Here is a 26,960-nt window from a genome sequence, read left to right on the forward strand (position 1 = left end):
TTTGGGAGTCGGTTACACGTGGAGAATGATTAGCACCCCACATTGCCAGAAATTGGTACCTAATCGATTACCCTATATTTTAAATTTTGAGTTCGAGATTTTATTTAATATAAAAAATTATGGATGCAAATTTAAAAAATATACTAGTTTATTGAGACCAATAGCATCCACCCTCAAGAATTTATACGAAAGCTTAATTATTGATCCTATTAAAAAACATTGCCTCATAGATTAAGAAATCATTATGTGGGGTTTGAAAATGATGTCGATTTTCTTCAAAAATTACCACTGGTCACCTATAAGCATAATGTGGAAGATAGATTATCAATTCCCTGAACATTGCCTTATTGTTTTAAAAACAAAATGCAATCAAACAATCATTTATGAATCTAATTATACTAGTGAATTAATTAAGGCTTCTCCTATCTTAAAGTGTCAAATTATTAAATTTAAAGAACCTGAGGACTAAACCTAAAAATGGAGGCTCCAATATTAATCCTAATTTGTTTTAACCAATTATTGAATCGAATAATCGAAATGAACCCTCAAGAATTTTAATGCAAAAACCAAATCAAATTATTCCCTAAATTAAAGGACTAAAATGAAACTAAACCTAAAGTGGTTGCTCTAATTAATAACCTAATTGATTATGTTAAAAGAATATCTAATTAAAAGGTTCAAAGACTAAATTGTGAAGAGTTTAAGATTAAAGCTCTAATTATTAACCCTAATTAAATTTTACCTATTATTGAATCGAATAATCAAAATAGGCCCTCGAGCATTTTAATGCGAGAGCTCAGATCAAATTATTCCCTAAATTAAGAAGTCCAAGGACTAAAGTGTGATAAATCTAAATCTAAAGACTAAATTTAAAGTCTAAGGCCCTAATTATTGACTAAATTAAGAAAAACCTAAATTAAAGGTTGACCCTAAAATCTAATAAATTAAAAACTTAAGGATAAAAACAAACGAGCATAAAAATCTGAATTCATCAAAATTAACAATACAAAAAAACTAATTAATAATTTACAAGCTACCAATTGAATATATTGAATTAAATTAATACAAGGATTAATTAATAATATAATCTAAGGACTAAATTATAACCCATAAAATAATTCAGGGACCAAATTTTGAACTAATTGTACAAGTTTCAGAGTAGTGGTCAAATTGAAATAAATGTAAACAAAGAAGAAAAATCATAACAAATTAAAAAATGTAGACTAATAACGAAAATGTAAAAACAAAAATTATACCTAAATTTTAAAGCATATTAAAGAATAATCATTAAAATGGAAAATCATGTAATTAGGACACAAAAATTTGAAATAAAATAAAAATATAAAATGAGGGACCAAAGTACAAATTCACGGCAAAACTTCGATGGCACGAGCGTGATTAACCCTTAGTCATTACTATAAATATCATCTTTAGCCAAATAAATCCTAATTAGGCATGTAAACGAACCAAACGCATACGAACGGATGTATGTTCATGTTCGTTCATTTAATAAATAAACAAACATAAATGAACAAAAAAATTTTGTTCATATTTATTCATTAAGGAATATAACTTGTTCATGTTCGTTCATGTTCGTTCATTTAAATGATAAACGAACACAAACGAACGAAAATAATAAATTAAAATAAACTAACACAATAAACGAACAACACAAACACATAAAACAAACTTATTCGAACACAATAAATGAATGTAAAAAAAGAGTAAACAACAAGAATAACAACTTAAAATTCATTAATATAATATGGAACTTTAAAGTTAATTTGTTCGAATACTACAAAAACATACATATATGATAAATAAGTTATATGAACATAATAAAGTCTTAAAGCTAATTTATTCAACTCAAAATCTTCTTGAAATCCAAAAAACTTCAATAATCATCGTAATATATTCAATTTGCCCTATGTTCGAACATAAATGAACAAACATAAATGAACATATAATCGAACGTTCACGAACGTAAATGAAAGAACAACAACATGTTGGTTCATTTAATAAATAAACGAACATAAACGAACTTCTCGCCGCACTGTTCATGACGTTTAATTTATTTACAACCCTAACCCTAACCCTAACCCTAACCCTAACCCTAACCCTAACCCTTTATATTCTCTCCCAACACTCTCTCTAACCCTCCTATATACAAATCGCATCGCTTTCTTCTCCGAGGTCGATAATCCCAAAAGCCGAGAGTCGACCACAGCCCAAAGCGGCCGATGAGGTTGAAATCAGCACTTATTAACCCCAAATCATCCATTTAACCACCCAAAACCCCGATTTAGGGTTGAAATTACCAAACAATGCTCCCAAATGGCCCCTAGACCTCTTTGACATTTTGATTATTCATTTTCCGGCGACCCTGAGATGACTCTTAAGCCAACATGCAGGAAACTTAACACCAAAGGCGACATGACCCTTAACCGGCCACGCTGAGAAAACTAAACCTACTCCCCATTTTTGTTTTTTGTTCGGTAACCCTCTTTTAACTCTTTCTCTATTTTTTGTTTCGAAATGCAAAGATAGCTACTAAAAGAGAAAACAAAAATGGAGATAAATCTTCAAAAAAATCTTCTGTTCCAGAATCTACAGATTGTTTTGGGGGGTTTTATACCCGTGTATTTTTACCTAGAACCAAAAGAAAAACGTGGAAGTAAATATATCATTTTTCACTAATTTACCTAGAATCAACTGGAGCCTTCTGGAAGGCGGCGACATCAAGTTTGAGATATGGTTTACAAACGGACAGGTCTGAACCATGGATTTCCAGCCAGATCCAATGATGCAAGGGAGTTGGCGGTGCCTCTAACCTGGCTGCTAGGGTATCTGCTCGTGGGCTTCAATTGGATCTAAAAGAAACGGGCTTACTAAATTGTATTTGATTGGGCTTGATGTAATTAAATTGACATCGTATGACCTGTTTTGCAAAATAAGAGAAAGTAATATTAGTATATGATATTTATTTATAAGCAATATATCGTTTAGATTATACCTATAAATATTTAACCAAATCTAATGTGTAATATGACCGAACTTCTAATAAACAAAAACCCACACATATATTTAAAACACAATTATCATTACTATATAATTATAATAAAAAAACATAACATAAAACCTAACTAAAACATACACATGCATATGTAATAATAGTAGTAATAAATTATTAATATAATATAAAACTAAAAGAATTGAGATAGTTTAGATATTGAGTATTTTACTCAAAAGTAAAAAACAAATTTAACAGTTTAAAAAACACAAATGAAACTTTTATACTTATATCTGTTTCAATTTTAAGTAAAAATACATCATAAAAAATTAAAATTATCATAAAAAATGACCATAAATATAATAAATTAATTTAGCATAATGAAATACTGATTAATGTTAGAGATATAGATGGTAACATTTATGAAGGTAATAAATTATATTAAAAAGATTATTTTAAATTAAATATTAATAATATTTAAATTTAACAATCGTTAAAGCGCTTAAAGGCATGCATCCAAACCGCCACATCATGAAAGGCGTGGATGGTCATCCGCGCCTTATCCGAGCTAGCACCACGTAAGGACAGACACGAATCGCCTTCCGCGCCTTACCATTTTAAAAATTAAAAAGAACAAAACTATAGAGACTAACATCATAATTTAATACATATTAGTTTCATGAGTTGAATAGCTTAATGTAGTTAGCTTATATAGACATATTGGAGTGTTTATGTTATGTTTCTTGACAATATGGAATAAAAACTAAAATGTGTATTTATTAATGGACATATTTATATGTATTTACATTATTTTTAGTTAGAAATATTAATAATATAAAGCAAAATTTATTAATATAAAGCAAAATTTATGTAAAAAAAGATAGTTCATATATTATTATTATTATTTATTTATTAAGTATTGATAGACATATCTTTCACACATTCATTTTATTATTATTGATCGATGGTCAATTTATGGTTTAACATGTACAACGCACATATAAATTTTTAGAAAAAAATCAATATTCTTAAGGGAATTTTTGTTTTCTTTTTCGGTTGTTCAAATTACAATTCTTTTTCGGTTGGATTTTAACTTTTAATACGCCACCGTCTTGATTGAATTTGTCATGCAACCTTCTACATATCATCATTATGTCGAACTTCCCCTCCACACACACACATATATATGCTGTTGTACATGCTTTCTTCTCTTCAATTCCTAGTAAGTTTCACGTTTTATCATCAATGGGTTATCCGATCACGAATTACTTGGATTAAAACCTATATTTTATTTTGAAAATACCCCTGCTTGACTTCCTTTAAATGGGAAACTGTTTTTGCCCCATGTAGGTGGTGCATTCTGGCCAGTCTTATTGATACCTAATATTGCCGCCTTGATTGCCAGCCGAGCAATGACAACAGCAACATTTTCGTGCTTAAAGCAATCATATGCTCTTGGTTGTTTCCCTCGTCTTAAAATCATTTACACATCTAAAAAGTTCATGGGTCAGATCTATATTCCTGTCATAAACTGGTTCTTGCTGGGAGTTTGCCTGGTCATGGTTTGCTTCATCTCAAGCATTAACGAGATTGGAAATGCCTACGGTAATATTTCTTGATAAGTCTCATTCGTATTGGTTGTACTAGCAGTCGTCACTTTTGTTATCTTTGAATGAATTATTGTTCATGTAACTCATAAAAGTCTAGGTTCTTTGTAGAGTATAAAGAAGTAATATGCAATTATTTTACTGGGGTGCTTAACCAAACTACCTAAGATAAAGCGATCTCCTTACCATTTCCTTGCTTCAAAATTAGATAGATTTCTCATCTTTCTAGTTATATATATATTTGTTCCAGGTATAGCGGAGCTTGGAGTAATGATGATGACCACTAATTTATTCACAATTGTCATGCTTCTCATATTCTTAATATTACCACTTTTACCTTTTTCTCCCATTAAGTATGTCCCTGTTCCCGTGGTGCCTCAGAGAGAAAATTGTACCATTGGTGCTATATCCATGCAACTAGATGTACATCAGCCATCTCACGGGATTTCTTTTCGGTATGAACTAAGAAAAATGTACAACAGCATATATGTGTGTGTGTGTGGAGGGGAAGTTCGACATAATGATGATATGCAGAAGCGTTGCATGATAAATTGAATCAAGACGGTGGTGTATTAAAGGTTAAAATCCAACTGAAAAATTACTGTATTTGAACAACTGAAAAAGAACACAAAAACTCCTTAAGAATATTGATTTTTTTCTAAAAATATTATACGTTTGTTGTACATGTTAAACCATAAACCGACCATCAATCAATAATAATAACATGAATGTGTGAAATATGCCCATCAATACTTAAAAAATAAAAAATAATAATAATATATGAATTATCTTTTTTTTTACGTAAATTTTGCTTTATATTCTTAATATTTCTAACTAAAGATAATAAATACATATAAATATGTTCATTAACAAATACATCTTTTAGCTTTTATGTCACATTGTCAATAAACATAACATAAACACTTCAATATGTCTATATAAGCTAACATCGTTAAGCTCTTCAACTTATGGAACTAATATATATTAAATGACGATGTTAGTCTCTATAATTTTATTTTTTAATTTTTAAAGTGTTAAGGCACGGATGATGATCCGCACCTATCCTTATGTGGTGCCAGCTCGAATAAGACGCGGATGACCAGCCATACCTTTCATAACTTGGCACCAATTCAAACGAAACCCCAAAACGTGGATGACGATTCATGCCTTGTAATAAAGAGTGCTAAATAAGTAAAATTTAGCGAAACTATACCTAATAAATAATTATTTATTGTCGATTTTTTAAAAAAATCGCCGCATAAACACAAAGAAAAGTGAGAGGTGTCATAAAATGAGCGATTCTTAAATGGAAGTGGTTGATTGCGGTGGAATCCACATTGGTTACATTGATTCAATAATTGCATTCACGAACGTTTCTCCATGGACCCTTCCCTTTCACTTCCTCCTCCATTTCTAATCAATGACGCAAAAATTAATCATTTACATCTCATTATCAAATTCTATATCGAACATGTTTTTGTAAACCCCCCCCCCCCCCGAAAGTATGTTAATACTTAATATTTTTAAATTATTTATCGATTAATTTATATTATATATTATAGAGTCTTATTTTGGAGTGATTTTATTTATTTTATTCATAGTATTAATATTTAAATTCTTATTTAAAATATATAATATTTTAAATAAACCCCTTAATTATTGATCTATTCAGTTTTATTCTAATGTTGAGATATATTATGTTGTGAGATATACAGGCTCTTTTTGGAAGAAATTTTTAAAATATCACCTATGCATAAATTGTTTTGTATGTAAAAATCTAGACAACACAATATTAATTATTAAAGAAATTTTTAAAATAGTATAAGGTGATTATAAGATAATATTTATTTTAAAATTAGATATTTATATTTTGGTGTTATAAATAAATTAAAATAAAATATTTTTTAGAATATTTATTTATTGTATTTAATTTAAATTAATATAGTATTGAATTATATAATAATAATTATATATTAAAGAACCTTTTTAAGAGTGGATAGGATAAGTGGAGCAATAGGAACATAACCCAAAACATGAGAATGGAATGGCACAGATAAATTTCACTTTTATATAAAAACCCATTAAAAAAAGGGAGAAAAAGGTAAAAGTGGTAATATTACTAATGAATTAGAGGAATATTGAGACCTTCTTCAACCACCAAATTAGACCGTATATTGCCCCCACAATGTCTATCGTACTTTATGAAAACATTAATATTATATGATTTTCAGAGAATATTTATTATAAATATCAAATATAATTAAATATATTGTTCATTATAAAATATTTATATTATTTTCAAATATTATAATAATTTATTTAAAGTTATTTATAATAAAAAAATACTCTTAACTTTTTTACATTTTTTTTTTCAAAATTTTCCGTTAAACGTTAAAATAAAAAAGAATTCTCCCAATATTTGATTAGAAATATATATATTTACGTTAATGTAAATTAATACATTATAAAATAATAATAAAATACAAGCTTCCTCGCCTTTGCCCCATAGATAATGAAAAAAAATCATTTCCTTCTATTGAATTTACGTCGTGAAATGAATAAGAAAGTAAAAATATTATATATTCTTCAACTATTTATTATTGAGCGTTCATATCATACACATCTCCGTATGTAATGTTCTACTCTAAAATATGAAAGATAATAATAATTTCTTAATATTTTTTAAATCAATATAAAGTTATCAAAGAAATAAATAAAAAAATCCTCTATTTTACTTTTTATTCCTCCATCAGCATAAACAAGGGAAAAATGGAGATTGAAAAACACTAAAATTCATTAATTTTGTTAAATGGTAGATGAATAGAAACTACACATATACTTGAGTCGGTAAGAGAAATATCGATGATAATTTCTGATTAAATATTAAATTTTGACAATAATTTTTTATTTAATTTTAATCTGAGTCAATTTATAAATTTTTTTCTATCGATAAGTAAATCAGATTCTTTGACTAACCTTTTTTTCGATCATTTATCAAAAAACTATAAAGATATATTTGTTAAGATGAAATTCATAAAACAGACAAACTCTAAATTATATTTAGTAAAAGTCCCATTATTAAAATAGTTCCTAGATAAGGGTTTTTTTTGAAATATCACCAGTAGATGTAATAATTACTTGTCAGTCATAATTTCTCATAATATTACCGATCTAACACCTTTTCTAACAAGACACGGATGATGGGTTCTGTCTAAACTGACGCTACGTCATGAAAGGCGCAGATCACCATCCCCACCTTCCAGGGGTTTTTGACATGCGTACGTAAGGCGCAAATCGTTATCAACGCCTTTCCTTTAATACCCCAACCGTCCACCTCCCACATTTATGGGAAACCGATCTACCCCCTCCCATCTTCCTATAAATACCTTTTCCCCTCTCCCCCCAAACACAACCTCAAAACCACACTCAAATCCCAAATTCTCTCATTCTTTCGAGTATCAATCTTTCTATCAAGAAAGTAAAATATTTTTATTGTATTATAATAAATTAATAATTTATTATTTTATTAAATTTTATTATACTAACTTTTTATTATTTTTTACAGTTATAAAATGGAAGGTTGTTTGCTACATTTAGATGAGAATCATATCTCGAGGCATTTTGTCGATACGATAACAATTTTAAATTTAATTGTAATTTTAATATTTGTTAATGTTTTATTTATTTAATTTGTTTAGTATTAGTTTATATTTTAATTTCTATAATATTTATTAAATTAGGAGAAATAATGTATATTAGATCCATTCATTTGTAACATTAAATTAGAGATATCTACTCGTGTATGGTCATATTTAGTCGAGGCTGGATTCGGTTACATAGCAAAATATGAAGGACATTGTAATCTTGAATCCAACTTCATTTCTGTACTGGTTGAGAGGTGGAGACCAAAAACACACACATTCAATCTTCTGTGTGGAGAGTGCACAATTACGCTAGAGGATGTTTCCATGCATTTGGGGCTTCGGTAGATGGGGATATGATTTATGGGGTGACATATGGTGGCTGACATTCATTGTGTGAGAAGTATCTTGGAAGTGTCATGTCTAATTTCAACGGTGGTTGAATTTCATTAAATTGGTTGGATACAACTTTCAAACATTTGAGTGGCGACGCCTCCGAGGAGCAGGTTACAATGTATGCACATGCTTGCATATTACACTCATATGAGGGATCCTGATGCCCGACAAATCGTACAACCAAGTTCATTGTATATGGTTACGTCACATCGCAGATTTTCATCATGCAAACACACTCAGTTGGGGCTCCACAGTTTTGACATTTCTGTATAGGGAAATGTGTCGATACCGACTATAAAAAAAATGCTATCGGCAGATGTTTCATTCTTCTCCAGTCTTGAGCGTGGTATCGTCTGCCCTTTTTATATCTGGTGGTGAAAACCTCGTTGGTCTTCCCGCTATTATTAAGGCAATTTCAATTTAGATTTCGTATATAAATAATGTTTTGAGTATATAATGAAAATTATTTCATTGAATAGGTGATCAAGTGCAAGAAAAGATCATCGGGATTTACCTATGAATTGGAAGAAATTAGGCTACTCATTGATCAGAAGGTGGTACAGAGGTATGTTTTTTAAATATTATTAGCTACTTTTAATTATCGTTATATAATTAGAATATTATTTTGATAAGAATTATATATTTGTTTTAGTTTCAATGGGCTCCTTATTCTACTGAAGAGATGAGGATTTACATTCCATATCACTTAAAATTCCCATTAGATGTCTGGATGGAGGTGATCCCTCTAATATGTTATGCTATTTTCGAGTGACATCCTACTGATCGCATGCTCCGCCAATTTAGTTTTGTACAATCTATTCTAGAAGTACCTAAGAATCTCGAAGATTTGTATATCATCGATAGACGGGGCAAAAAAGAAGTTAACTGGTTGTTGAAGCACATTAAGTGGGTAATGATATGGAGGATCGACGTGGGCACATTCTCCGTATATAATCCATTTATGTGGATCATTACTCGGTTGCAGATGATTATTATGAGTGGTTCAACACGAACGAGAAACTGTTCCTACTTTTCAAGAAAGCATGAGGCGGGAGCATTCATCGACGTCGACAAAGACATCCACCGTCATAGCATCATCATCCCCCAACTCATAGATATAAAACATACGTTTCCAGCTCATACTCAGTTTTAGTACCGGAACCATCACAGCAGTCACTATCACACCGCTGTACATTCTGCAGCCATTTCAGATAGCATTGCAATAGTATCAAATGACACCACAACCATTTTATATGCCACTACAGCTAGATCAGATGCCACCGCTTCCATACCAAATATCACCATCATCGCAGAGTTTTATGACCCCTCTTGGCGGATATTACACTTCTATGCTTGTAGATCTAACTTGGGGTTCATATGTTGGTTATTTGGCGGGTGAAGCTTCACCATATGCACAGACACCTCATGTACAGTTTTTGCACTCATCGACGTCGGTCTTTTTGCAGTTTTCACAGTTTTCTATAAGTGATGAGATAATCAGCCATACACCTCCAGAGTCCTTATTCTATGGAGGTGATACATCGTCATTCGTCCCTCGTCAAAAAATGTATATTCTTCTGATATTGATAATGATGATGATGAGGCAGAACAAGTTACACGAAGAAATCCTTATCAACACAAACAACCACCGTCTTGCAGAACACATTCAAGATGCTGACATCGATAGAGTTGTTTACTTTGTTATGTTTTTATTTAGTTTTATTTGTTTACAATCAATTCTAAAGTTTTTATTTAATTATAGACTTTTTATTTATTTTGTTTCTTATTTTTTTTATTTAATTTTTCAATTTTTTTATTATTTAGTTCTTTTTATTTTTTTAGTTGTATAGTTTTCTTATTTTTAGTTTGTTCAAATTATTTTTATTATTTAATTTCTTTAGTTTCAAATTAATAAGTGATGCTCAAATGACATTAGCTGAAAGTAAATGAAGATTAAATAAAAAAAAATTAGATTTCATAAACAACAACTAAATCAATCACAACATCAACGGTTATTTATGACAAAAGATATGGATATTTTTTCCTATTATGTCCTAGGTTTCTACAATGCCCACATCTTTTGTTTTCTCTGTATGTCTCCTGAATATCCATATCACAATGAATTCGAGTGGATTTTGGACGACTGGCTCCCTCAATAAGGACGAATCTGGTACAATCAGAAGCTAATTTTGAACATCATCAGGGTCTTTCTCATTACCTGTGGGGGAACTCAAATTAATATACCTTAAACACTTTTGAAAGTCGGTATAAGGGATCCACAAAATGGTTATAGTCTTGACGGGTATGCGAGCAAGCTACTATGACATGAGAGCATGGATACTTCAGAGCTTGAAAAAACCCACATTCACACCATCAGTCTCGTATATTAACTCTGAACGAGTTAACTTGAATCCTTAAAGAGGTAGTGACATCTATGTGACACGAAATAATTCATGGGTTCTAGAGAAGCTTGTTACATACATTCCATTTGATACAACAATTCTTTTTGTAGATCTGTAACTAATCTTGGGTGATAGACATGATCGTTTTGCATCCAAGTTTGAGATTGTCCTCCGAGCTTGGAAAAAACGCTCCCAAACAAAAATATATCATTTTAACCAAAGTCGTTATTGGTAAATGGTGTGCTCCCTTTAAGGTCGAATTGATAGCCTCAGCTAAGTTGGTCATCATGTGTCCATATTAATATCCACCATCATATGTATTTGTCCACATTTCTTTGTTGATGAGGTTGATGTAATCGTATCCTTCCTCGTTCTTTCCTCGCAACTCTTGAAGCATGGACTCAAATGTTCCAGGTAATAGCTCATAACCTGAGCATCAAATATAGAACTTACTTTGTTTCCATAAAAAATGAAAATGTCTGAGAAATAAAAAATAACATTTTGACATACCCATGCACACAAGTAATTGGCGCTCATTATTCTTCTTGAACCTTCCATGATAATTAGCAGCAATGTGTAGGATACAATACCGATGTTGAACATATGGTTGTTGCCACATTACACCCAAAGAATCCATTGCTACTTTGATCCCAGCTCCGTGATCTAAAATGACAAATTTGCCCTCCGTGACAACATGTAAGCGTAAGTTTCTAAGGAAAAAGGCCAAAAAATCTATATCTTTTCCTTCAACAAGGGCAAAAGCAACTGGAAGAATGTTGCGATTACCATATTGGACAAATATCAATAGTAAAACTTGCTTGTATTTTCCATACAAGAATGTCTCGTCGATTTAGACCATGGGCTTATAGTATTTTACAACATTAATGCATTGTGGTTAAATAAAAAAAACAGGTAGAATTGGCATCGATCACGAAGCACTCGATCATTTTGGTATGCATGGCAAGTTTCGAAGTTGAGAATTATCCCAGGATTTAATTTGCGCACTACTCTAAACTAACTTGATTGTTTCTTGTAAGATACACCCCATTCATCGTGAAGTTTTTTTAATAGCATTATGTTTTGTCTTCCATGCTTTCCTGTATGAGATGGTATACCCATACTGCGATTGTATAGTTGAAATCAGAACCGCAATAGATATATGCGAGCTTGTTTTTACCATGGGCATGATGGCTTGGCAGATAATTTTGGAGCCAAGTTGGGAGAATCCTGGTTGATCACTCTAGCACAACATATGTGAGGACCATTGTATACTGCTACTTCCCCTATATTATTTTTCCTCTTCCTCTTCGATACGCGAACCATCCAATTGCATATGTTTTCACGTTGGACACAATGACAAACATACTTTCCGGTGGTGAAACGGTCGACTCTGGACTGAACATAATTACGAATGTTGTAATTCTTAATTGCCATCATCGCTTTTTCTTTGCATGGAAACTCAATTCCTTTATATAACTCATCATTATTGACTGATACGTTAAATCCATAGTTACTGAAATTAGGCATATCCTCAAATTCTGGCCCATATATTGTATATAGTTAGCTTCATATATGTGTGCTGGAGGTTCGGTGTGTACCATATTTGTGGGAACTTCATCTATATCATTATCATCGGAGTCCATATTGAACTACGGTGATTCTGGATGAACGAATAGTCTAGTCTCAACACTACCCAAACTTATCTCACGAAGTTCTTCTAGTGGAGATGAGGGTTCCTCCATAATATCGACAATTAGGTCGAACAAGTTGGTAGTTGCATGACTTCCCCTTAAACTTGAAGGCATCTCAACATTGAGATCGAAGAAGGTCGCAGTTGAATGCCTCCCCTGGAACTTGAAGGCATCGTGTCAAATGGGTACTACACAGATTATTACGTTGAGGCCATCTCCATATTCAGGTCAAATAAATTGGCATATGAATGTCTTCCCCTTAAGCTGGACGCGATGTTTCCATACAAATTGTTTGTGGAGCCACCTCAGTACAGATTGTAAGAAGTTACTGATGAATGTATCCCCATTGAACTTGATGGGATGACACCATGATGTGGATTTCCCATTAACGAGTTAAAATCATTACACATTACTTTAGTTAGGCTGTTAACTTGATCAGCTTGTTGAGCCAACCCATAGTGAGAGCATAATGAATACCACTAACAATACACACTTCAAAAAATTTCACATACATCTGTGTATCAGCTTCTGAATATTGATTTTGATAATCAGCCATCATAACAACATCGTCATCGTTGGATGGTTCAAACGCTGTATAAGTTAACTAAAATACTACGGTTGGAAATCTGTACTGAAGTGAGGACAATCTTATAGTACTTTCAACATGAATCTTTCATGAAATTTTCGTTATCAGCTCCTCAAGAGTTATGTTTCTCATGAAGGATATTTTGACATAATGATTTGATGTGAAGACGACGCTAGTTTCATCTTCCCGAATTTCTCCATCATAGTAAAAAATAGCTGAAATACACGTCATTATGAGAGTTTGAAAGATTGAGTCTTATATATGCAAAAACAATAACTGAAATACACATAATTAAATAAATAGTATATGAATTAAAATATAAACTAATAAAAATTAAAAATTTCAAAATAATTTAAATATTATAATTTTGTATTGTTACCGTATCGAAAAAATGTCTTGAGGTATGATCATACTTTCCAATTTTACAACCGCAAAAAATATTATAAAATAATTAGTAAAATAAAATTTTTCAAATAATCATATATAAAATAAATATAATATAATAAAAAATAGTTTTATCTTACAACAAAAATAGAAGGAATTGATAAAGCAAAAATAAGAAATAATTTTGATGTGGTGATGTTTGCATAGATGAGGTCTTATTTATATGGGAGGAGATGGTTTAAAGGTCGAACTCCTCATGTGGTACCAATAATGGAAGGTGCAGATCATTATCCGCGTCTTACGTACGCGTGTCATAAATCCCTGGAAGGCTCAGATAGTGATCCACGCCTTTCATAACGTTGCGTCAGCTTGAGCATAACCCGCCATCCGCGCCTTGTCAGAAAGGTGCTAAATCGGTAATATTAGGAGAAAATATGCCTGACATGCAATTATTACTTGTACGGGTGAAATTTAGGTAAAATCACCCTATATAAGTCTATATGTTGTAGAATAAAATGTAATGTTTTTATTTAGAATAAATTACATAAAAAATCCTTTGACTATAAAGTATTTTTTGTTCAATACTTTATTAGAAATAAAAAAATTATTATTAGAAAATAAAAATTAATCTTTTTGGTTCTCGGGACGTTCCGCCACTGCATTTAGGATTCATGCTAATTAATAGAACAATAGTGAAAGTTCACTTTAAAGTTTATATCTTGAAAATCATGATCTTTGGTTTCAGTACAGTCCATTAAAAAAAAGACATTAAGTTGTATATACGCAAACATATATGATATTTGACCAATCTGGTATTAAAAAAAGGATCTTGGATGGGCTTTATTTTCCAGGAGAAAATTTCTAAAAGTTAAAGGGATCAAATTGATTAATATTTATATAATAGGAGTTACATTTTAATATTTAGTTTAAATTATTATAATATATAAAGATTAAGAGATAGATTTTTTATTATTATTTTATTTCCTATCGAAAATCAACTTATTATTTTTTTAAAATTGAATGATTATTTTATAATTTCATAATTTAGACTTAATGGAAAGCACCTTATAATTGAAGGATTATTTAAATAATTTACCCTTGTATTTATTTATTTCTGCTTGGCCAAAACAATATAGCTATCAGGAAGTAGCAGCTAGTAAGATATTTGTCGCCTTTTCTCTTTCCCTCTCTAATTAGAGCCATCATTTTTTCTTTCATTACTGAGAAAAAGCTTCAATTTTTCTACATTTAGCGCCTCTCTTGTTCTTAAAGATACAAATAAAATAACACAATCATCGTAACAGTTTTAAAGTTTTTTTTTTCTTTTTTGAGGTTAATAAGTTATGTGCAACAGTCTCTAGAGCATGAAAATCTTCAAGGGGATCGACTTGGAGTTCTCTATCCCAGTTCCACCATTGTTTATAGGTGAGTTTAAGCTTAATATATGCTCAGGATTCTCGATAAAGTTCATATCTTTATCTGGATTTGCTTCTAAATTTGTCCAAATATTTTATCTCTTCTTTTGAGTTATATATATATATATAAATTTTTGGGATTTAATATGTTGAATGGTTGCTTTTTAGCTTTCTGGGTTTTGATTAGTCTATTATTACTCAAACTCCTGAAATAAAGTTTCAATTTTTGCTTCACTTCTATTCATCGTCCTCCAATAAATGGGTATCTATTTTGGCTATTGTTTATTTCTCTGCTGATACGTAAGCTATTATCCTATTGGTCATATTTTCTCCCACTCTCACACGTAAGGATAACAAACGGGCGGGTCGAGTGTATATATTTTCTCCCCTATCTCTTTGCTTAATATTTTCAAATCTAGCAATAACCTACCATTCAAAAATTTTAAATCGATTACATTCTTAAATCAATCTTCACACTCACTACTTAATTGATACGTATCTAAATAGATTCGTCTAATAACAACCTTAAATTATACATAAGTAACAAACATAAGATAAATATATTTAATTAAAAAGTATAATAAATTAAACCAATGATTATATGAGTTAAGTGTTAATATATATATTAAAATATATAAAACATCATAATATTATATCTTATATAATATTAAGATTTATAAATTAGTTTCTAAAATTATACTTAAATCTATAATGGTCTAAAATTTAATGGATATTTAGTGAGCGGCCGGATGTGAGGATGCGGTCTCAAACCCATCACCTTCCCACTATTTGCTATTTGTGATGGGTATCACTTTCTAATTTCACATCCGCCCACTATCTATTAAATTTATACCCATTTCCACCCAACCCATTTCCACCCAAATTAAAATGGGTACGGTACGAAATCCACGAAATTGTACCCGTTGACCATACTTACTCACATGCCTCTTTCAGCTGGGGGAGGATGCTATCATTTTCCATCCGGGTTTGCTTTAACTTTTGAAACTACTTATGTAAAGATTTTCTTTCCCCTATGGTCATTGGACATTGAATATAACGATGTCCTTGGTTTAGTTTCTATTTTGGTGAATTATTGGTTATTTCAGTATAATTATCTGTTCTATCCATATTTAATATGCTGTTAACTAGGATGTACATTTCATAGATTTGTATTGTATTAGTATTTTCTCCATGTAAAGGGTTAGAGTTCACAGCTCTTGAGTCTTTTTCCCCCCTCCTTTTCATTTGATTTGATCTTTTGCCATTTGCAGTTTCTCTGGTTTTCCGTTTAGCTAAACTTGTTTATCTCTTTATTGACTAAGTATTCTCTATGACCATGATCAAGTTTGTACTTTGATTTGCTTTATATCACTAAATCATGTACTTTGAGACAAGTTGAATTCTCATTGTTTAAGAGAGGTGAAAGATGGAGCGGACCAGATCGGATTTAAGATTTCATCACTCTGGATCAACAGAATCAGAGGAATCTGCTTTGGACTTGGAAAGAAATTGCTGCAATCATGTTAATCTGCCTTCATCAAGTCCTTCACCTATTCAACCCTTTGCATCTAGTGCTCAACATTCTGAGAGCAATGCTGCCTACTTCTCATGGCCTACTTCTAGTCGATTAATTGACACAGCAGAAGATAGAGCAAACTATTTTGGGAACCTACAGAAAGGGGTGTTGCCAGAAACTCTTGGACGGTTACCATCGGGGCAGCAAGCAACCACCTTGCTTGAGTTAATGACCATTAGAGCTTTTCACAGTAAAATACTGCGCACGTTTAGTCTTGGCACAGCTATTGGGTTCCGTATCCGACGGGGTGTTTTGACAGATATACCTGCTATTCTTGTCTTTGTGGCTCGTAAAGTTCACAGGCAATGGCTTAGCCAGTTTCAATGCTTACCTGCTGCTCTTGAGGCAAGCTAATGCTCTTTGCGTCACTGCTTTTACAGAAACTCCATTTTTTTATATAGCTGCTAGTCTGGTGGTAACATATCTATGGGAAGTTCTCTATTTCATGTCAGATTTGATTCTTTTAAAGTTATGAATTGTTGATGGTTTGGAAAGTTTGTTAACAAGCATATTGGATCTGAGCTAGAAATTTCAAATGTATAACTAAAATTAGTTGAATTCACTTATCTGTTGCTTGGAGAGTTAAAATGTCTGCTTAAAATATTGTGTCAGGGACCAGGAGGCGTTTGGTGTGATGTAGATGTTGTGGAGTTCTCTTATTATGGTGCACCTGCGGCAACTCCTAAGGAACAATTATATACCGAGCTTGTAGATTGCTTTAGAGGAAGTGATCCAGTCATTGGCTCTGGTTCACAGGTAATTGTTCTTATTAAGTATGTACAAAATGGTGGTTTGATGGGCAGTTGAAGACATATAGTGCCTGAAGTATATGGATTTATTAAATGAAAAAGGGGATCTATGATTTTATTGTATCTTAATATCTTCATGGATGTGGTTAAACTGTTTTCTTATGGGATGAACAATCTAGTAACAAATGCGGCTTGCCACATTTTATTTGGTTCTGAGAACAATCTAGTCTGGAATATTTACTTGCTGCCTTAATAGCAGCATGGGGAAAGAATGCTCATTTTTAAGAAAGATTCACTTTCTCTTTTGTTTATTTAAAAAATTTAATTAGCCATTTGAGTGATTCTTTATTGTTATGCAATCATTTACTTGGTTTTACATTAAGTTGTACAATTGAAGTTGTCACGTTGATAATTAGTATGAGAGTATTGAAGTTTTCTATTTGCAAATATTGATGAAGTTTTGATGTTTGTTGTATTAATGATTGTTTATGCTACAACTGGGACTGAATCAATCATCTGTCTTTCAGTCTTAGATATGAAGAAATTTCAACAACATCAAGCTTGATTTCTCTTTCTAGAATTGTTTGGTATCTTTTTCTGGCATCATCTGTACAGCTTATATTTGAATTCTGTTCTTAATCCTTTCCAGGAAAGAAAAAGAAGCTTTTCCCCTCTTGTACTCTGCCCTGAACTTCTTGAGAAATGTTGATGTATATATTAACCTTGTCTTGCACTTGGTTACTCCTTGTGCGCGTAGGTTGCCAGCCAAGATACATATGGAACACTGGGTGCTATTGTGAGGAGCCGAACAGGAAATCGGCAAGTAGGTTTCCTTACAAATCGACATGTCGCAGTTGACTTGGACTACCCAAGTCAGAAGATGTTTCATCCTTTACCGCCCAACCTTGGTCCCGGAGTGTACCTTGGTGCTGTAGAGAGGGCAACCTCATTTATCACAGATGACCTTTGGTATGGAATCTTTGCTGGCATAAACCCAGGTAATGCAGTTCCAATTTATTTGTCTGCTGTTGCTCATTGCATTAGAAAATTTAAGATGAAAAACTGAGAGAAATTGAACTCAGATCAGGATGCTAGGATGTTGTAGTGTTTGAATTTCAGCGCAGAGTTAGAAAGTTTCCGAATCCTGGAGCATGCTATGTTTATCTTTACATTTGTGCTAATTTATTTTTCATTGCTCCCTGAGTCCCTGACATGCCCATTATGGTTTGGTCCTCCGGCAGAAACATTTGTGCGAGCTGATGGGGCTTTTATTCCTTTTGCTGATGATTTCAATATGAACAAGGTAACTACCAAAATAAAAGGTATAGGTGAGATTGGTGATGTTCATATCATAGATTTGCAGTCTCCAATCGGCAGTCTCATCGGAAGGCAAGTAGTCAAAGTGGGAAGAAGCTCTGGCTTGACCACAGGGACGATAATGGCACATGCTTTAGAGTATAATGATGAGAAAGGAATCTGTTTCTTTACTGATTTCCTGGTTGTTGGTGAGAACCAGCAGACCTTTGACCTCGAAGGAGACAGTGGAAGCCTCATACTTTTAACGGGTCAGAAAGGGGAGAAACCACAGCTGTTGGGATCATTTGGGGTGGGACTGCTAACAGGGGTCGGTTGAAACTCAAAGTCGGCCAACCCCCAGAAAATTGGACTAGTGGAGTTGATCTTGGGCGTCTTCTTGATCTCCTTGAACTTGATCTCATCACAACCAGCGAAGGGCTTCAAGGTATGTATTCTGAAAAACAATCTGTAATTTTTCCAGTTCATAGCTCTCTGATCAGTTCCTTCTTACGATGCCCATGAATGAATATCCAGTTTACCTACACTGTGCTGCAGACTATAATTCGAGCCGAACAAATTACATGTTGAAATGAATGTTATATTTGTTATGGTTATAAAATAAAGGATAAATTGTAAATAAACTACAGCACTTGCTGAATGATGATGTATAACCAAGTGGTATTTAGATTCTTGAAGCCACAAGCACATTAAGTGTAAAGAAAGAAACTGGGGTGAAAAGGCCTCTCCTGCCTTTATGGTTTATTTATATATTGCATCTGATTTCCTACTGTAGCATTGACACTTCCTAGTTGTCTTTGTTATTGACGAAGCTGCTGTGCAAGATCAAAGAAATGCATCCGCCGGTGGGATTGATTCTACAGTTGGGGAGTCTTCTCCTCTGGTTCAGGTTCCATCTAAGGTTAAGATTGAAGCGAACTTGCAACCAATTAATTTAAATATCCGGCAAGTTTTGGCTGAAGGCGAGTCCTGGCAAGGACTTGTACTACCAATCATGTGCACTGAATATCGAACAGATGATAGGACCAAAGCAGGTCCTAACGTGGAACATCAATTTATTCCTAGTTTCAACGGAAAGTCTCCGGTTAATAACCAAGGGGGAAACATGGAATCTAGAAATCTTTCAGCATCAAGGAATGGATCAGACGAGGAGATCTATGTGTCGCTGGAGTTAGGTGAGCCTGAACCAAAACGAAGAAAATATTCGGATTCCTTCTGCGGCATCAAGGACTTGAAGTGAAGGAGTAATGGAATAGAGGCAAATTGCTTGGTGTTATCATGCTATCAAAAGCAGGTCACACAATTATTTATGTTATTGCTTCCAATGTGTGTGCCCTCCTAATCATATATATATAAGAAAACTGTAAGTAATGGACTGCATAAACATTTTGAGGATTACCTGGGGGAATTATGTTATCTCCCCCCACCCTACTCCTAATCGTTGGGTTAAATATAACGCTAGGTTTACATGTATGCATTATACTATACAATAAAATGCTTAGGCTAAATATTTCTTTGGTTCGTGTTACTTTTTCGGGTGCACCATAAACCACTCTCAAACTGGGTTTACCCCTTTGTTTTGATATTCAGGATATTTTCTGAATCCATGCATTCATAAATTTACTTCTTCCACAGGTTGACAAAGATCAAGAGTTACATTTCTGACTCACTCATCTAAACCATTGCAGTTAACTGGGATTCCTATTTCTGTGTTCTTTTTCAGATACGACCCCCAAACAATCAACCGCTATATTTAATATTACATAAAATATATATTATTGAGGATGTTTAGTGGTATCAAATTGGCTGGATTAGATGGATGAAGGTATTTCCAAGAAAGCTGGAGAAAGAAATTAAAACACCTATGTATAGAGGGTATTCGTACCTGTTGTAACTGATCAGATGATATAGAATTCAGTCTATAAGCATTAGTGCTTTCCTAGAGCGAAATACCTTTCTTATAATAAGGGTAAATTATATAAATGGTCATTTTCATTTGGGTTTTATAAATTTTTTCTCATTGAATTCAAAAAGTATAATATTTGGTCAATTTCGTTTCATTTTAATTAAGATGTGATCACTGAAGGTTAACGGCCGTTAAACTTTTAACGTTTGCTAACATGTCATGGTAAATATATCAATTAAAATTCCATTATTTCCACGTGAATTAAATTTTGGTCATTTTCTTTTCATATTTGTATATTTTTGCTCACTAAAATTGAAAAAAAAAAGTTTTGGTCACTTACCTTATTGTATTATTAAGTTTTGGTCACTTACGTTATTATGTTATTAAGTTTTGGTCACTTATGTTATCGTTTTATTAAGCTTTGATCACTTGGGCATTGAATGTCGTTTGTTTGATGACATGACCCATTAGTAAAATGGTTTAATTTTAATTTTAATTTTATTCTTTAGACAAAATATTGATTATGGATCTTTTTGTAAACTCAAATTAGTTTAGTGATAACATTTAAATTTATCCATTTTTAATATGTTCTCTTCCCAACCTCATTGTTATTCTTCTCACTACTTCTTCTCCAGACATCTTTGCTTCATTGCTCCATTTGTCTTCTTTCAAGGACCCATGTTGTATTTCAAGAATACTACAAGATTTCCAACTTTTGATAACAAATAATAACACCACAAGTTCAGAAAAAAATGAGAGGGTAAGCATCTAGTGATAAAATGAAGCCGGGTAATCTCAGTTATACAAACTAAAATTCAATTTCCAAAGTTTGAGATTGCATAATGCCAAATCCAACAAGGAACAAGAAGACGAATCAATGGATCCAAATAACCCAATAATTGGATATCATTTTTCGTGGTGACTTCCCTTGAGAAAATGCCTTCAGTGAAACCTAATAAATGGATCCAAACAACCCGATAATTGGATTCGTAAATTCATCCACTGAACTCAATCTAAAATTGATAGGGGATGTAGCGGAGTGATGAACTTTGCTCTTAGTTGAAGAATCAAACCTAGGGGTCTAGATTCAATCAATGAACGAGATGAAAATGGATTAGATTGTGGTCGCAATTTAAGATTTTGAATGGGGAAGAAAGTTGCTAGAAATTAACAAACATATGGTTATTAAAAGATATGGATAATATATGATGAATATGTAAAAAGAACTATGAAAAGATAAATAAAATGATGAAAGAACTTGAATTGAAAATTCTCCCCGATATATATAAACTTTGACGATAAGATGGATATGGTGATGTAGTTTTCGTGGGAAGATGATGATAGTGATAAAGATGAAGGATAAATGTCCTACGAACCCTCTTAGTCACTATTGACTAGGCAAACTCGATAATCGTCTCTAATCAGTACTCTTAATCGAAATGAAAAGGCAAACTGGAGTGTAAAGCTGTCCCTCACGAAGAACTTGAAAGAATTTGATAATGAAGAAGCTTCGAAGGCACAAGGCAATCAACAATTGCAAAAATAAACTCTTGTTGTATATTAATTAAAGAAATCTATTTTACAATGGTAAATGGAGTCTCATTTATGTAGGGTGAGGAGTTCCATGAATCTAAGTAACTACTTAATAAAATAATAATAAACTAAAAATGATGTTTTGATTATATCCTAATTTCTAATAAAATAGTAATAAACTAAAGATAATGTTTTAAATCTTAATTTCTAATAAAATAATAAATCATAATGCATATCCTATATTAAATTATATTAAAAATAATCAATAAAAATATTAATAATTCGTAATATTTATAAAATCTCGTATTAATTACGTATAGAAATTTATGCATGTGATGTATTCATTAAAATAAACATTTCTTGAATTTTCGACTTCGCATAGACGCATTTCAAGTACTATTGGAAATCTAAGAGACAAACGGTCGTTTCTCCAAATGGCGTGTTGACCAAATAACACCCAAATCCTATTAAAAAGTTGTCGCAAGTCTGTTGCTATTATGATATTCTTTTCCAAGGCTTGATCATGTGGATCAATTGGAAGCGTTAGTCCATTTTCCTTTTATGTGAGCCTTGTGGCGCATGTATCATCTTCCCTCTCTTCAAAAGGATTCGAGCTTGAATCTGAAACATCAATGGGAGAAACATTAGAACCTTTTAAGAATTCACTCACATTATACTTACCAAGTAGATATGCTTTAAATTTCTGAGACTTTGTTCTTCTAATAGGTTCAAGTATAAACATATATCCAAAGAAGTGTGTATTATCATTATGGACTCTAGTGCATGTATCATTCACTCTTTCCTCAAAAGGATTCATCCACGAATCTAAAAATCCAAGAGAAAGGTAATTAGATATGTTGAAAGGAAAGCTTATAAAACATTTACCCAAATCAATGTGATGTGTCTTTATACGCTTTAGTAATGGCTTCTTCATTGTTGAAACCGATTTCTTGTTGTTTTGAAATCATCTTTTGCACACAAGTCTTGTAATCTAGTGTTTTGGTTGAAATTCAATATGGCGTCAACCACTATTGGCTTTGTTTGTGATTGATTCATATGTTCTTTCCATGGTTTTACTCGTGTATGGCATAAAAGAGTGTTTAAAAACCAGTGAAGTAATTTGTTAAAATAATCTATAAAGTCTCCTATGTGTGGTTTAAGAACTCGATCTTTTAACCCTTAAAGATTTTATGGTTAGTATTGATGACAACTTCAAGTGTCTTAACCTATATCAAAGAGAATAAGTATGTTAAAATATCAATAAAATGAGTAACAACATACTTACCTTTAGATTCTTACAAATCGTAATTCATCACTGAGTTGACATAGTGATTGAGGTTTTCTGGTGGTAATTCATCAGGTACCTAACACCATTCAACAACTCTGTAAAAGAGGAACAAACATCCTAGGCAAACTAGTGTTATTGTTAGAAATTGAAACCATTGGTTCTTTAAAGTGGAAAAAAATACAGGGCTTTTTGTGAATGAGGTTCTCTCTCAATTCTTTTGTGCTCACATATGTATTTTGAATCGCTCTTTTATTCTCATAATTAGGTTCACTCACTACCCATGAGTCATGATTTTGGCTTTTATGACTAGTGACCTCTTTTGTTTTTGTCTTTTTCATCTTTTTCTTTTTGTTTCCCCACCCTTCTCATAAAGTGTCACTTGATTTTCAAGTGTATCTTGTTTCCAAGGACTAAATATTGATATCTTTCATTACAACAATACTAGCATCATGTTCATCAATGTTTGTGTCTGATTCATTATCCACAACAAGGTGGAGTAGAAGAACAAGTGTATTGGTTTGAAGTACCTTGGTATTTTTCTCTGAACGAGGTTTCCAGTTTAGCAAAGAGTTTTGGCATTAAAAGCCTAGGTTTTCAATGTCTTGGTTGCATTTGGTTTTGTGGAGCTTTTTCTAGTTGAATGCCGACATAGTGATTTTCTTGTTTTCGACTTTCGATGAGGTCTCACATTGCCTTAAAAATTTCGTCGCCTTTTACCATCCTGAAAAGTCACAACACTCAAAATAACAACGTAAAGTGAAAATATAAGAAACATCACAATTCACTCCAAGTAATACATCGAGAGGCAAGTTAGCCAATATAGTATTCTTTAAAAATCTCTTACCAAGAAGTCTTTCAATGTTCGCATCAAAGTTCAATCTCTAACAAAGGCAAAAGAAATACTTAATAGCTCTAAGAAGTCAAACAAAGGGTAAGACTCCAATTGAACGAGAATGACAATGAAGAAGAAGTATGCAAACTCTCTTAGTCCTACTAACACAAGAATAAGAATGTGTTAGATGATGTAACGGAGCAATGAAAGAAAAAGAAATAACCTAAAGCAATAAGAACAAAACAAGTTGAAAAACCAAACTCGGATAACCTAGAAAACACATGATCAACTTGAGCAATGTGTTTGAGGGGATTGGAAATGTCCAAACAATCTGAAATTTTATGTAGTGGTTAGTGTTTGAGTGCAGAAACAACCTGTAAATTTTCAGCCCAAAATACATTCCGTAATATCTTGTAGAAATTCTTTAATGGAGGAACTCTAATTCTGTCATTTTTTATTGATCAACACGTTTAAAGGGGTTTTTGATTTCCAGATGGACTGAAAATTGATCTTTTATAGAGAATATTCTTGTAAAATTTAGATCAAAATTCATTCAGTAGAATTTTTTGAAAATTTTACAATGAAAAAAAAACTGATTAAATTTGAGCGACACTTTTGAGGGGTCTGTTGATGTTCGATTAAACTGAATTTTGGACTAGATATCTCTCTTAGGATGAGGAATGTACCTTTAAAATCTCAGCTCCAAATTCCTTTGTTTTCATTTTTTGGATATTTTTTCTTTTCGATTTTTTCTTTTCGCTTTTTCTTTTTTTCCTTTTTTTCTTTTCTTTTTGAGAAAAAAGAGAAAACTAACAAGAATGAATTGAAATAAAATTAAAATAATGTAAAAAGAACCTAAAAACAATAATTCATTGCAAACTAGCTCCATTAGGTACCTTAAAGTTGATGTTCGTAAGAACAAGCAAGATTGCTTGATTTTCTTCAAGAATCTATCCAAATATGATACCAATTGATAGGGGATGACATCGAAGTGATGAAAGTTTCTCGTAATTGAAGAATCAAGCCTAAGGGTCTAGAATCAATCAATGAACGAGATGGAAGATCGATTAGATTGTGGTCGCAATCTAGGATTTTGAATGGAGAAGAAAGTTGCTAGAAATTAACAAGAAAATGTTGATTAAAAATCATGGATAATATATGATGGATATGAAAAGAACTATGAAAAGATAAATAAATAATGAAAGAACTTGAATTAAAAATTCTCTCTGATATATAAGCTTTGGCGATAAGATGGATATGGTGACGTAGTTGTCGTCGGAAGAAGATGATGATGATAAACATGAAGGATAAATATGTGAACCCTTCTAGTCACAATCGACTAGGCAAACTCAATAATCAGCTCTAACCAGCACTCTAATCGCAATGAAAAGACGAATCGGAGTCTGCATATCTCCCTCACGAAGAACTTGATGATGAATAAGCTTTGAAGGCACAAAGCAATCAACACTTGTAAAAACAAACTCTCATCGTATTAAATTATATTACAAATAATCAATAAAAATATTGATAATTTGTAATATTTACAAAATCATATATTAATCATGAATAGAAATTTTTTGCATGTGTTGCATTCACTAAAATGAATGTATCTAGAGTTCTCGATATCAGATTGATGCGTTTCAAATACCGTTGGAAAGCTAGGCAGTCTGTCGTATCTCCAGAAGACAATTCAACCAAATAACACCTGAATCCCATTAAAAAAATTATCACAATTTTGCTACTATTATGGTATTCTTTTCCAAGGCTTGGTCGTGTGGATCAATTGAAAGCATTAGTTCATCATCATTTGATGTGAGCCTTGTGGCACATGTATAAAAAATCTATGATCTTCAACGACAAATATTTTTTTTATTCAAGAACAAGCAATATTCTGATTCTAGAGATAAAATGAAGTTGGGGTCTCTTCTCGACCAATATTTCTCCCTTGTAGAATGCTTGAAAGTTTTTCATCATATCATTCTGGGATTTCAACATTTGTTCACGCATCTCTTCTTGAGCTTTTCTCATATTCTCATGTATTTCTAGCCGAGTTTTCTCAATTTGGGCGATTCGCTCATCCATTACCTTTTCCCTGGTATTGTACGGGTGCTTGAAAGTTTCTAGTATTCTACCATACAATCTTTTAATTAATGTTGATATTTTATTAATGAATATGAGAAATATGACTATGAATGAATATAATGCAATGCGAAAAGTAAAATGTAAATACAAGATGTTGGTTCTGGAACAATTCCCTATAACAATTTTTATATTAGAAATGAAGTTCAATTACAAGGCTTAAACATATCACAGATAGATTGTTGCTAGCTTGGGCTTCCGTCGTAGGGTTGCCGCTGTTTGGGTCGTTTTTTCCTTGGACATATTGTAATCCAGGCATGTAACAAAAAACCAATAAGAATTAAATAATATATATTATGTTATAATTATACGTATTACCTATATATAATAATATAGCCATTGCAATGCATATTTATAATAATAATAATAAAATATGTGTGTATATATATATAAACACACTCGCATAGATATATATAAGTCACCATACCGATATGTATAAACACACGCATGCAATAATACAAACCCATTCATATATCAATAACATATGACAC

At 32.1% G+C, this 26,960-nt stretch overlaps 1 long non-coding RNA gene and 1 pseudogene across 1 annotated transcript; both read left to right on the forward strand.

Moving 5' to 3' along the window:
- Nucleotides 1–4,200: 4,200 nt before the first annotated feature.
- On the forward strand, nucleotides 4,201–4,934 carry LOC120216846. Its single transcript, XR_005525089.1, has 3 exons — nucleotides 4,201–4,232; nucleotides 4,361–4,615; nucleotides 4,868–4,934. It is a non-coding gene; the product is annotated as an uncharacterized LOC120216846 (long non-coding RNA).
- A 9,893-nt stretch (nucleotides 4,935–14,827) lies between these two features.
- Nucleotides 14,828–20,251, forward strand: LOC120216874 (annotated as a pseudogene).
- Nucleotides 20,252–26,960: the final 6,709 nt, after the last annotated feature.

This window comes from Hibiscus syriacus, unplaced genomic scaffold (genome assembly GCF_006381635.1).
Source record: "Hibiscus syriacus cultivar Baekdansim isolate YM2019G1 unplaced genomic scaffold, ASM638163v2 tig00110174_pilon, whole genome shotgun sequence".
NCBI classification, from domain to species: domain Eukaryota; kingdom Viridiplantae; phylum Streptophyta; class Magnoliopsida; order Malvales; family Malvaceae; genus Hibiscus; species Hibiscus syriacus.